Source organism: Pan troglodytes, chromosome 23 (assembly GCF_028858775.2).
Source record: "Pan troglodytes isolate AG18354 chromosome 23, NHGRI_mPanTro3-v2.0_pri, whole genome shotgun sequence".
Taxonomy (NCBI): Eukaryota; Metazoa; Chordata; class Mammalia; order Primates; family Hominidae; genus Pan; species Pan troglodytes.
In genome coordinates, this window is record NC_086016.1 from 21,179,550 (window position 1) to 21,192,653 (window position 13,104).

Below are 13,104 nucleotides of genomic sequence, written 5' to 3' on the forward strand. Positions count from 1 at the left end.
AATAAAATGATCTAAGGACATACCCAGAGAGAAGGTTCAAGGTGCTACTTGGCTTCTTCTAGCTACCAATAATAAAAAGAAAGAAGATTTGATTCAAAAAGCAAGATTTAGGGCCGGGCATGGAGGCTTACTCTTGTTATCCCAATGCTTTGGGAAGCTGAGGTGGGAGAGTCACTTGAGGCCAGGAGTTCAAGACCAGCCTGGGCAACATAGCAAGACCCTCATCTCTATAAAAAAAAGTTTTTTCTTTAAGATGGAGTCTTGCTCTGTTGCCCAGGCTGGAGTGCAGTGGTGTAATCTCTGCTCACTGCAACCTCCGCCTCCTGGGTTCAAGCAATTTTCGTGCCTCAGCCTCCCGAGTAGCTGGGATTACAGGTGTGTGCCACCATGCCCAACTAATTTTTTTGTATTTTTAGTAGAGATGGAGTTTCTCCCTGTTGGCCAGGCTGGTCTTGAACTCGTGACCTCAGGTGATCCGCCCGCCTCAGCCTCCCAAAGTGCTGGGATTACAGGCGTGAGCCACCTTGACTGACTACAAAAAAATTGTAAAAATTAGTTTTGGTGGTGGCCCCAGCTTGTGGTCCCAGCTATTTGGGAGGCTGAGGCAAGGGGATTGCCTCAGCCTGGAGGTTGAGGCTGCAGTAAGCCATGATCGTACCACTGCACTCCAGCCTGAGCAATACAGAAAGACCTTGTCTCTAACTAAAACAAAACAACCAAACAAAATACCAGAACATAAAGGGTTGCTTCACAGACACTTTCCAACAGACCAGACAGTCAAGCTGCGGGGCTGCAAGGGCATGGAGTTCCTGACAAATTCAAAGAAGGGGCCCCCAGTTTCAAGGGAGGGGCATAAAGAGACTCTGCCTCTGTGTGGAGGGATGGAGAGGAGCAGGAGCTGGGAAACTGCCCACCCACCCACTTCCTAATCCCACACCCACCCACCTCTCTTAGTATCACTCCCTGGAATTGCAGCCCAAGACAGGGATTTGGGCACCAGGGCTTCCTGAGGTGGTAGGGGAGGGCAGGGGATACAGAAGCTGCAGAAGCTCCACTGTAGCCCACAGAGGGTCGGGGTGCAGTCTCCCCGCTCCAAGGCGGCTCCTACTTGGCCAGTGCTCCAGAGAAGGGGCCTGCTGTGAGTGATCTTCTAAGGTCAGCTGCAGGTGGAAGGCTCCAGGTGAGGCTAAGGGTGGTTCCTATAGCCCTGCAGAGCTCTGCTCCCCTGGCTTCTTGCGCTAAGTCCATTCCATTCAGATGCAGGGAACAGGAAGTCTGATTGGTCACAGCTGCTGGGCAGGTGTACAGGAGGAAGGTTGGTGGGGCCAGCAGTTGCCCCTGCTGCATGAGTTGGTCCTGAGGTTGTAACTGAGGATCATCCCCTCCCCATTCCTCCCCTTTTCAGGGCTCCCTCTCCTGGAGCTGGAAGCACTTCTGAAGGTCTGGGTGGCTCACCTGGCGGGCTGATCCAGGTCCTCCTCCTCGAGGGGTCTGATCCCCTGGGTGCCAGCCCGTGGCAGGCTGCAGTGCTCTAGTGGCCCATTGACAGGGAGGGCTGGGCATAGGAGCATCACAGGACATCCAGGGGATGCCCGGAAGATGGAACATTCCTCCCGGTCTCCAGTATGAGCTGGGGTGGGTACCTGGGCCAGCGTGGGGACTCCTTTGCTTGCTGGCACATGGAGGCTAGAGTGACTGGGCCACTGTCATAATTTATGTTTCATGCAACCCTTACCATGACCCTGGTGATGGCGCTCCCCGCCTCCCACCCCGACAGACCCAGAACCTAAAGTTGTGAGCTTGGGAACACAACCACTCCAGGGGGATTACCAGGAATCCTGGGGAACGAAGCACCCCTGGGTCTCAGACCACTGCATTCACCCACGGAAGTAGCACTCATCACCCTGGAGCTTCAGGTACTTCTCTTGATGTCCTCATCTCCTAACATCCTTCCTCTTCCTCCCTCCCCCTCCCCTCCCCCTCCCCCTCCCCCTCCCCCTCCCCTCCCCCTCCCCTCCCCCCTCCCCTCCCCTTCCCCTCCCCTCCCCCTCCCCTCCCCCCTCCCCCTCCCCCTCCCCTCCCCTCCCCCTCCCCCTCCCCTCCCCCCTGCCCTCCCCTCCCCCCTTCCCCTCCCCCTCCCCTCCCCCTCCCCTCCCCCTCCCCCTCCCCTCCCCCTCCTCCCCTCCCCCTCCCCTCTCCCTCCCCCTCCCCCATCCCCTCCCCCCTCCCCTCCCCCTGCCGTCCCCCCCTCCCCCCTCCCCTCCCCCTCCCCTCCCCCTTCCCCGCTCCCCCCTCCCCCTCCCCTCCCCCTCCCCTCCCGCCTCCCCCCTCCCCTCCCCCTCCCCTCCCCCTCCCCTCCCGCCTCCCCCCTCCCCTCCCCCTCCCCTCCCCCTCCCCCTCCCCCCTCCCCTCCCCCCTCCCCTCCCCTCCCCCTCCCCCTCCCCCTCCCCTCCCCCCCTCCTTCTTCTCCTTCTTCTTTTCTTTTCTTTTCTTTTTTTTTTTTTTCCAAGACAGAGTCTCACTCTGTCACCCAGGCTGGAGTGCAGCAGTGTGATCTTGGCTCACTGCAGCCTGCCTCTGCCTTCCAGGTTCAAGCAATTCTTGTGCCTCAGCCACCTGAGTAGCTGGATTCCAGCCATGCACTGACATACCCGGCTAATTTTTTGTATTTTTAATAGAGATGGGGTTTCACCATGTTGCCCAGCCTGGTCTCGAACTCCTGACCTCAGGTGATCTGCCCATCTCAGCCTCCCAAAGTGCTGGGATTACAGGAGTGAGCTACTGCACCAGGCCCTCATCTCTTAACTTCTAATCTTGCTCTGTCCAGGTCCCTGAACCAACCAGCTCAACTATTTGCTACTGCTAGTGGGTCTTGCAGGTTCTGCCTTTGCAGAGTGGATGGCACAGTGCTCACAGAAACTCTGCCGTTTGGGAGTCTTTGCCCTCATGCTCCACTGCCGTTCAGGGCCGCCTGAGTGAGCTGTGGGGCAGATGTCATAAGTGAGGCCACATGGGATGGCAGTCACCTGCTTTCACAGCTTACGTGTGTCCTCTGGACTTGCTGAGAGCTGATCCTCGTAATACCACTTCTGTTGTGTGATGGTTGGTACCTTGAGACCTGGTGGCTTGGCCAAGCACAGTGGCTCACACCTGTAATCCCAGGACTTTGGGAGGCCGAGGCAGGAGGATTGCTTGAGCTCAGGAGTTGGAGACCAGCATGGGCAACATAGCAAGACCTTGTCTCTACAATAAATAAAACAATTAGCTGGGCGTGGTGGCATGTGCTTGGGGTCCCAGCTACTCAGAAGGCTAAAGCGAGAGGATGGCCTGAACGAGTTCGAGGCTGCAGTGAGCCGAGATCAAACCACTGCACTTCAGCCTGAGTAACAGAACAAGACCCTGTCTCAAAAAATAAAATAAATAAAGCCTGGCACGGTGGCTCATGCCTGTAATCCCAGCACTCTGGGAGGACAAGGTGGGTGGATTACCTGAGGTCAGGAGTACCAGACCAGCCTGGCCTACATGGTGAAACCCCGTCTCTACTAAAAATACAAAAATTAGCTGGGCGTGGTGGCAGGCATCTATAATCCGAGCTACTCGGGAGGCTGAGGCTGGAGAATCGCTTTAACCCAGGAGGCTAAGTTGCAGTGAGCCAAGATCACACCAGTGCACTCCAGCCTAGGTAACAGAGTGAGACTGTGTCTCAAAATAAAATAAAATAATATAATAAAATAAATAAAAGACCCAGTGGGTGTCTCTGACAATACCCAGCTCTAATGAGCCTTCTGGTCACTCAGTAGCCCATCGTCAGATGCCCAGTTCCTGCCAGGGCCCAGAAACGTGGAAGGAGCTGTTTTGTTTTGTTTTGTTTTGTTTTTTGAGATGGAGTCTCGCTCTGTCTCCCAGGCTGGAGTGCAGTGGCGCAATCTCAGCTCACTGCAACCTCCGCGTCCCAGGTTCAAGTGATTCTCCTGCCTCAGCTTCCCGAGTAGCTGGGACTACAGACACCTGACACCACGCCCGGCTATTTTGTGAATGGTATGTGGCATGGCCTTGCTCCAGAACCCTAGGAGTGGGCACTGCCACCCTTCCACTGCAGCCTGCTGAAGGCGCCACATGAAACCCTTCTCTGCCAAGCGTTGGCCATGGCTCTGTCAGGTCACAGGGTCAGGCTCAGGGCTGCTGGTACCACAGCCTGGACCTGCAGCAAATCCCACACTGCCCTAAGCTCTACTAAAAGCTGGCATCCTCCATATCACCCACAAATTTCTTGGGCAGTATTCCCAAGTTTTTTCCGCCTCCAAATCGCAAAGAAGCCTCACCCTGTTGTGTTCTTTCATAGTGGTGAGAGGAGCTGGGCGCTCGCCCTTCGCCTTGGAGGAGTTGCTCTGGCATCCCAGGCCGCTGGGCTCCCAGAGGCTGCTTTTTATTTTGTCTCTTCTTCATTACCTGTTTGTGAGAGTTCTTTGTATATTTAAGATACTAGTCCCTTATCAGATATATGATTTGCAAATATTTTCTCTCATTCTGTGGGCAGTTTTTACTTTTTCTTTTCTTTCTTTTTTTTTTTTTTTTTTTTTTTTTTCCTGAGACAGAGTCTCGCTCTGTTGCCCAGGCTGGAGTGCAGTGGCGTGATCTCGGCTCACTGCAAGCTCTGCCTCCCAGGTTCACACCATACTCCTGCCTCAGCCTCCCCAGTTGCTGGGACTACAGGTGCCCGCCACCACGCCCGGCTAATTTTTGTGTTTTTAGTAGGGATGAGGTTTTGCCATGTTGGCCAGGCTGGTCTGACCTTAGGTGATCCGCCCACCTCGGCCTCCCAAAGTGCTGGGATTATAGGAGTGAGCCACTGCACCCAGCCTTTACTTTTTTTTTTGAAACAAGGTCTCACTCTGTCGCCCAGGCTGGAGTGCAGTGGCATGATCATAGCTCACTGCAGCCTTGACTTCCTTGGCTCAAGCCATCTTTCCATCTCAGCCTCTCGAGTAGCTGGGAACACAGCCAAATGCCACCATGCCTGGCTAATTGTAAAAAAATATATATACGTATACACACACACACACACACACACACACATATATATATTTGTAGAGACAAGATCTCGCTGGCCTGGCACAGTGGCTCATGACTGTAATCCCAGCACTTTGTGAGGCTGAGATGGGCAGATCACCTGAGGTCAGGAGTTCGAGAGCAGCCAAGCCAACATGGTGAAACCCCGTTTCTACTAAAAATACAAAAATTAGCTGGGCGTGGTGGCGTAGGCCTGTGTCCCAGCTACTAGGGAGTCAAAAAAAAAAAAAATTGAGACAAGGTCTGGCTATGTTGCCCAGGCTGGTCTCGAACTCCTGGGGTCAAGCAATCCTTCCACTTCAGCCACCCACAGTGCTGAGATTACAGGTGTGAGCCATTGCTCCTGCCCGTTTTTTGCCTTTTTATTTTTAGAGACAAGGTCTCACTATATTGCCCAGACTGGTCTCAATCTCCTGGGCTCAAGTGATCCTCCAGCCACAGGCTCCCGAATAGCTGGAAGTCCAGACGCTCACCAGCATGCCTGGCTTCAGCTGGCATTTTAATAGGAGTTATATTGAATCTGTAGATTAGTTTTCAGAGCAATGCCATCTCAACAATATTGAACTCTTCCAAGCCATGAACATTAGATGTCTTCCATTTATTTAGTGCTTTGATCTCTTTCAACAATGTTTTGTAGTTTTCAGAGTTTAAGTTTTCATTTTGGTTACATTTGGTCCCTAATATTTTGTTCTTTTTTTTTTTTTTTTTTTTTTTTTTTTTTGACAGAGTCTCACTCTGTTACCAGGCTGGAGTGCAGTGGTGTGATCTTGGCTCACTGCAATCTCCGCCTCCTGGGTTTGATTCCCCTGCCTCAGCCTCCCGAATAGCTGGGACTGTAGGCGTGCACCACCACACACAGCTAATTTTTTTTTTTTTTTTTTTGTATTTTAGTAGAGATGGGGTTTCACCATGTTGGCCAAGATGGTCTTGATCTCCTGACCTCGTGATCCGCCCTCCTTGGCCTCCCAAAGTGCTGGGATTACAGGCGTGAGCCACTGTGCCCGGCCAATACTGATGCATTTTATTTCATTTTCCTACCTAATTGTAGAGCTTTCTTTTCTTTTTTCTTTTTCTTTCTTTTTTTTTTTTTTTTTTTGAGACAGAGTCTCACTCTGTTGCCCAGCTGGAGTGCAGTGGCATGATCTTGGCCTACTGCAACCTCTGCCTCCTAGGTTCAAGTGATTCTCCTGCCTCAGCCTCCCGAGTAGCTGGGATTACAGGCACGCACCACCACGCCTGGCTAATTTTTGTATATTTTTAGTAGAGACGGGGTTTCGCTATGTTGGCCAAGCTTGTCTTGAACTCGTGATCTCAGGTGATCCACCTGCCTCGTTCTCCCAAAATGCTAGGATCATAGGCGTGAGCCACTGTGCCCAGCTTAGAGCTTTCAATACAATGTTGAATTGAAGTGGCGAGAGTGTACATCCTTGTGTTGTTCCTGATCTTAGAGGAAAGTGATTCGGTCTTCACCATTGAGTGTGATGGTAGCTGAGGATTTTTCATAGGTGCCCTTTATCAAGTTGTGGAAGTGTCCTTCTTTTTTTTTTTTTGAGACAAAGTCTTACTCTGTCGCCCAGGCTGGAGTGTAGTGACGCAATCTCCTCTCACTGCAACCTTGCAATCTCCACCTCCCGGGTTCAAGCAGTTCTCCTGCCTCAGCATCCCGAGTAGCTGGGATTGCAGGTGCGTGCCATCAAGCCCGGCTAATTTTTGTATTTTCAGTAGAGATGGGTTTTCACCATGTTAGTCAGGCTGGTCTCGAACTCCTGACCTCATGATCTTCCCGCCTCGGCTTCCCAAAGTGCTAGGATTATAGGCGTGAGCCACCGCGCCCAGCGTGTCCTTCTAGTTTTGGGATTAAACAACATGATCCACTGGTTTTTGCAGGAGCCAGATAATGTATTAAACTGGGATTTGCTAAAGACCACATTGCAACCTCCTTTCAATCTTTATTTATTTATTTTTTGAGACAGGGTCTGATCTGTCACTCAGGCTGGAGTGCAGTGGTGTGATCAACACTCACTGCAACCTCACCATCCTGGGCCCTGGTGATTCTCCTGTCTCGGCCTCCTGGGTAGCTGGGACTGCAGGCATGCACCATCGTGCCGGGCTAAATTTTGTGTTTTTTTGTAGAGACAGGGTCTCACTATGTTGCCTAGGCTGGTCTCAAACTACTAGGCTCAAGCGAGCCCCCTGCCTCAGCCTCCCAAAGTGCTGGGATTACAAGGCATGACCAGCCACGCCCAGCCATCCTTTCAATTTTCAACTGAGACCTCTAAGCTCTGCTATCCTTCCTGGGACGCAGCACTGTTTTTTTTCTTTTGAGATGGAGTCTTGCTCTGTCGCCCAGGCTGGAGTGCAGTGGCGCGATCTCGGCTCACTGCAAGCTCCGCGCCTCCTGGGTTCACGCCATTCTCCTGCCTCAGCTTCCCGTGTAGCTGGGACTACAGGCGCCCGCCACCACGCCCAGCTGATTTTTTTGTATTTTTAGTAGAGACGAGGTTTCACCATGTTAGCCAGGATGGTCTCGATCTCCTGACCTCGTGATCTGCCCGCCTCAGCCTCCCAAAGTGCCAGGATTACAGGCATGAGCCACCGCGCCCGGCCAGCACTGTTTTTTTTTTATCTTGGTAGGGGCAGTTCAGGAACTTTCATGTAGCCTTTATTGCAAAATAGGTCTCACTTTTGAGAACTGAAAGTAAAATCCTAAGCACTCCCACCAACTGAAAAGATCCCCCTTGACCAAAGGGATCCCAGAGAAACCTTAAAAACTGAGTTAACAGCCATGACAGGACAGAAGGTCAGACATGCCTTGCTGTACCCTGTCCCTTTTGTGGTTTAGGCACAACTGACCAACATTAATGTTAAAATAGAGATCATAAGACTGACAGAAGAGACTCTGTGGCAAAACGATACCAAATTATAAACAGGACCAAAGGCCATGCTAGGCAAGGATTAAGTCATGCACCCCTATACTTAAAGAAGAAACTATATTCTGTCACAGGTGGTTTTTTTTTCCTCTAACAGTTAAACAAGTACTGGCCTCAAGATAAACAATATTAAAACAATTACAACTCAACCACTGCCAGACACTAACTGACCCTCCTGTTCTACAAGCCACAACTACAGCTTTGATAGGACATGAGACTGGATTTAGTAACTTTCTTCTGATAAAAAGACCATCCACCCTAGACTGGTTCTGGCTGGTTACAGAGGCTGCACACTTGCGTGCCTTCACGTCCGTCCCCACTTCACCTTCTGACGTGTAGGGCCTAATTGTAATGCATTTAAATGTGAAGTCTCCGCCCCAAAGTAAACATGGCTGCATGGGACATGCATATTTGCTTCTCACATATGCACATGTTCCCCCTTCATGAATATTCACAGCTCCTCCTAGATCCTGTTAAATATGTATACTTGGCTGGCCAGGTGCGGTGGCTCACGCCTGTAATCCCAGCACTTTGGGAGGCTGAGGCAGGCGGATCATGAGGTCAGGAGATCAAGACCATCCTGGCTAACACGGTGAAACCCCATCTCTACTAAAAATACAAAAAAATTAGCTGGGCGTGGTGGCGGGCACCTGTAGTCCCAGCTACTCAGGAGACTGAGGCAGGAGAATGGTGTGAATCTGGGAGGCGGAGCTTGCATTGAGCCAAGATCGTGCCACTGGACTGCAGCCTGGGAGACAAAGTGAGACTCCATCTCAAAAAATATATATATACACACACACACATATATATATACACATACACACATATATATACACATATATATACACACACATATATATACACATATATACACACACATATACACATATCTATACACATATATACACACACATCTATACACATATATACACACATATATACACATATATACACATATATACACATATATATACACACATATATACACACATACATACACATATATACACATATATATACACATATATACACATATATATACACATATATACACATATATACACATATATATACACATATATATATACACATATATATACACATATATATACATATATATATATATGCACATATATATATGTATACTTGGCTATCCTATTCAGCATAAATTCCTGTTTCACCGCTCTCATCCTAAACATGCCTGTCTTTTGATCTCTGCGAGAGGCTACACTTCCCAGCCTGGCCGCCTTGCAGGCTATAACCCTTTATAAGAAATAAAGTTGGCAGAGCACAGGGCTCATGCCTGTAACCCCATAATCCCAGCACTTTGGAAGGCTGAGGTGGGAGGATCACTTGAGGCCAGGAGTTGGAGACCAGTCTGGGCAACATAGTGAGACCCCATCTCTACAAAAAATAAAAAAATTAGCAGGTATGGTAGCGTGCACCTGTGGCCTCAGCTACTTGGGAGGCTGAGAGGGGAGGATCTCTTGAGCCTCAGAATTTGAGACTGCAGTGAGCTATGATTGTGCCACTGCTCTGCAGCCTGGGTGACAGAGTGAGACTGTCTCTAGAGAAAAGAAAAGAAATAAAGTCTCCTTTCTAAATTTATAAATTGTGTGATTTTTCAGCTGGCACTCTACAGGTTAGAAATCACTGTGAAAGTTCTGCCAAATACTAAATATGTCTATTCCAATTATGCATTCAGAAACTGCAGAAATAACCCGTGGGTAGCTCATGAATTGCTGGGCCCACTGTGGGATGGAATTGGGCCAGGACTTTGCGTACTGCCTGGCTGTCTGTGCTCCTGCTCTAGCAGGGAGGCCATGAGGGCACTTTGGGTCCCAGGAATCAGTGCTGACTTGGAGCCAGTATCCAACAGCACTAAAAAGATCTGGGTTTTCCCTTTCCCCAGCGCACAGCTACCTGAGTAAGCGGAAACAGGCCCCTTCGCGGAAGGATGAGGGAATCACTACTAGAAGTACCTTTCATGGTGTTCCTGGCTCCTTCCTCGTGGGAAGGAGACTTCAGCAGAGGAGGTCTGGGCCCGAGAACTGGCTGGACACTGGGCGACACTGAGACATTTCAGTGGGCAGGTGACCTGACCTCAGCCTTTTGCCCTTCTATTATTTTTACTTATGTTTTTAAATGTAAAATAAAGACAGCATAGCATTTACCATTTTAACCTTTTTGTTTGTTTGTTTGTTTTTTGTAGAGGGGATCTTGCTCTGTCGCCCAGGCTGGAGTACAGTGGTGCAGTCATGGCTCACTGCAGCCTCGACCTCCTGGGCTCAAGCGATTCTCCCACCTCAGCCTCTGGTTGCTGGAACCATAGGCATCCACCATGTGTACCTAATTTTTGTATATTCGTAGAGACTGGGTCTCACTTATTTGCCCAGATTCATCTTAACCTTTTCTACGTGTGCAATACAAGTGTGCGTTAAGGATATCCACAAGGCTGTGTAACCCTCTCCGCGACCATTCCCAGAGCTTTCCTAATCAGAAAACTGTAACCATTGCACAGTAACTGCCCTTCCCTGAACTCCCAGCCCCCGGCGAGCGGGGCTTATGGCTGAATAACACTGCACTGCATGTGCAGACTACATTTTGTTTATCCACTTATCCCTCCAGGGTCCTGGGGTTGTTTCCGCCCTCTGACTGCTGTGAATAGCGCTGCTGTGAACATGGGTGTAAAGCGCTGCTTCGGTTCCTGCGTTCGGCCCTTCTGGGTATATACTGAGGAGAGGAATTGCTGGGGCGCATGGTAATTCTATGCTTAGGGTTTTGAGGGTCCACTGAACCTTTCCACAGCTGCATCTCACATTCCCACCAGGTTCCCATAAGAGTTCTACTTTACCCACGTCCTCAACAACATTTGTTATTTTCTGGTTTTAAAATGTATAGACACCCTAGTGGGGATGAAGTATTTTTCTCATTCTGATTTTTTTTTTTTTTTTGAGCTGGAGTCTTGCTCTGTCACCCAGGCTGGAGTGAAAGTGGTGCGATCTTGGCTCATCGCAACCTCCATCTCCTGGTTCAAGTGATTCTCCTGCCTCAGCCTCCCGAGTAGCTGGGATTACAGGCGCCTGCCACTACACTCAGCAAATTTTTGTATTTTTAATAGAGATGGGTTTCGCTAGGTTGGCCAGGCTGGTCTCGAACTCCTGGCCTCAAGTGATTGGCCAGCCTTGGCCTCCCAAAGTACTGGGATCACAGGTGTGAGCTATTGTGCCCAGCCTCTTTGCTTATTTATTTATTTATTTATTTTTATTTATTTTTTTGAGACTCAGTTTCACTCTTGGCCCCCAGGCTAGAGTGCAGTGGCACAATCTCAGCTCACTGCAACCTCCGCCTCCTGGGTTCAAGCAATTCTCCTGCCTCAGCCTCCCGAGTAGCTGGGATTACAGGTGCCTGCCACCACACCCGGCTAATTTTGTATTTTTAGTGGAGACAGGGTTTCACTACGTTGGCCAGGCTGATCGTGAACTCCTGACCTCAGGTGATCTGCCCACCTTGGCCTCCCAAAGTGCTGGGATTGCAGATATGAGCCACTGTGCTCGTCCTCTTTGCTCATTTTTAGTGTTTTTTTTCTTTTTTCTTCTTCTTCTTTTTTTTTTTTTTGAGAGAGTCTCGCTCTGTGGCCTAGGCTGGAGTGCAGTGGCTATTCACGGCTCACTGCAGCCTTGAAATCCTAGGCTCAAGTGATTGCGTGAGCCACCATGCCCAGCCAGTTGTTTGTTGTTGTTGTTGTGTTTACTTACATTATTTTTTCCAATATTTCATCATGAAAATTTTGATGAAATTTTCATCAAAATATTCAGATAATTTGAAGGGATATTCACTATCTAGATTATTCAATTATTAGTATTTTGCTATAGTTGATTTATCACTATGTATGCATTCGTCTTTTATTTTTACAAATGGGGTCTTGGTATGTTGCCCAGGCTTGTCTTGAACTCCTGGACTCAAGTGATCTTCCCGCCTCAGCCTCCCAAATTGCTGAGATTATAGGCGGGAGCCACAGCAGCAGGCCAGGATTGTTTTTTATTAATTTTCCAGTGGCCTGCCGATGGTATATATAAATCCAGTCCATGTTTGTGTAGTCATCTGGTAACTGTTTTAGCATCCCAGCACACAGTCAAGAAAAATAAACTTTAAAAATAACTAAAATAACTAAATAACTAAATGGCCCAGTCGCGGTGGCTTACGCTTGTAATCCCAGAACTTTGGGAGGCCGAGGCAGGTGGATTGCCTGAGGTCAGGAGTTGGAGACCATCCTGGCCAACATAGTGAAACCCTGTCTCTACTAAAAATACAAAAAATTAACCAGGCATGGTGGTGGGTGCCTGTAATCCCAGCTACTTGGGAGGCTGAGGCAGCAGAATCACTTGAACCCGGGAGGAGGAGGTTGCAATGAGCCGAGATTGCGCCATTGCACTCCAGCTTGGGTAACAAGAGTGAAACTCTGTCTCAAATAAATAAATAAATAAAATAAATAAATGGAAATTCTAGAACTGAAAAATGCAACATGAGAAACAAAAAATTCCCTAAATAGGCTTAACAGCAGAAGAAAGATAACAGAATAACAGAAGAGTCAGTTTGAGACTAGCCGGATAATAGAAATTATCCAATCTGGGGTGGGATGGTGGCTCGCACTTGTAATCTCAGCACTTTGGGAAGCCAAGGCAAGCAGGTCACTTGAGCTCAGGAGTTAGAGACCAGCCTGGGCAACATGGCAAAACCCCACTTGAATTTCTACGAAAAATACAAAAATTAGCCGGGCATGGTGGCACGTGCCTATAGTGCCAGATACTCGGAGGTGGAGGCGGGAGGATTGCTTGAGCCCAGGAGGTTGAGGATACAGTGAGCCAAGATCACACCACTGCACTCCAACCTGGGTGACAGAGCGAGACTCCATCTTAAAAAAACAAAAATCCTGGCACTTTGGGAGGCTGAGGAGGGCAGATCGCTTGAGCCCAGGAGTTCAAGACCAGCCTGGGCAACATAGAGAGACCCCCATCTCTATAAAAAATACAAAAAATTAGCCAGGGGTGGTGGTGCACACCTGGAGTCCCAGCTACTCAGGAAGCTGAGGTGGGAGGATCAC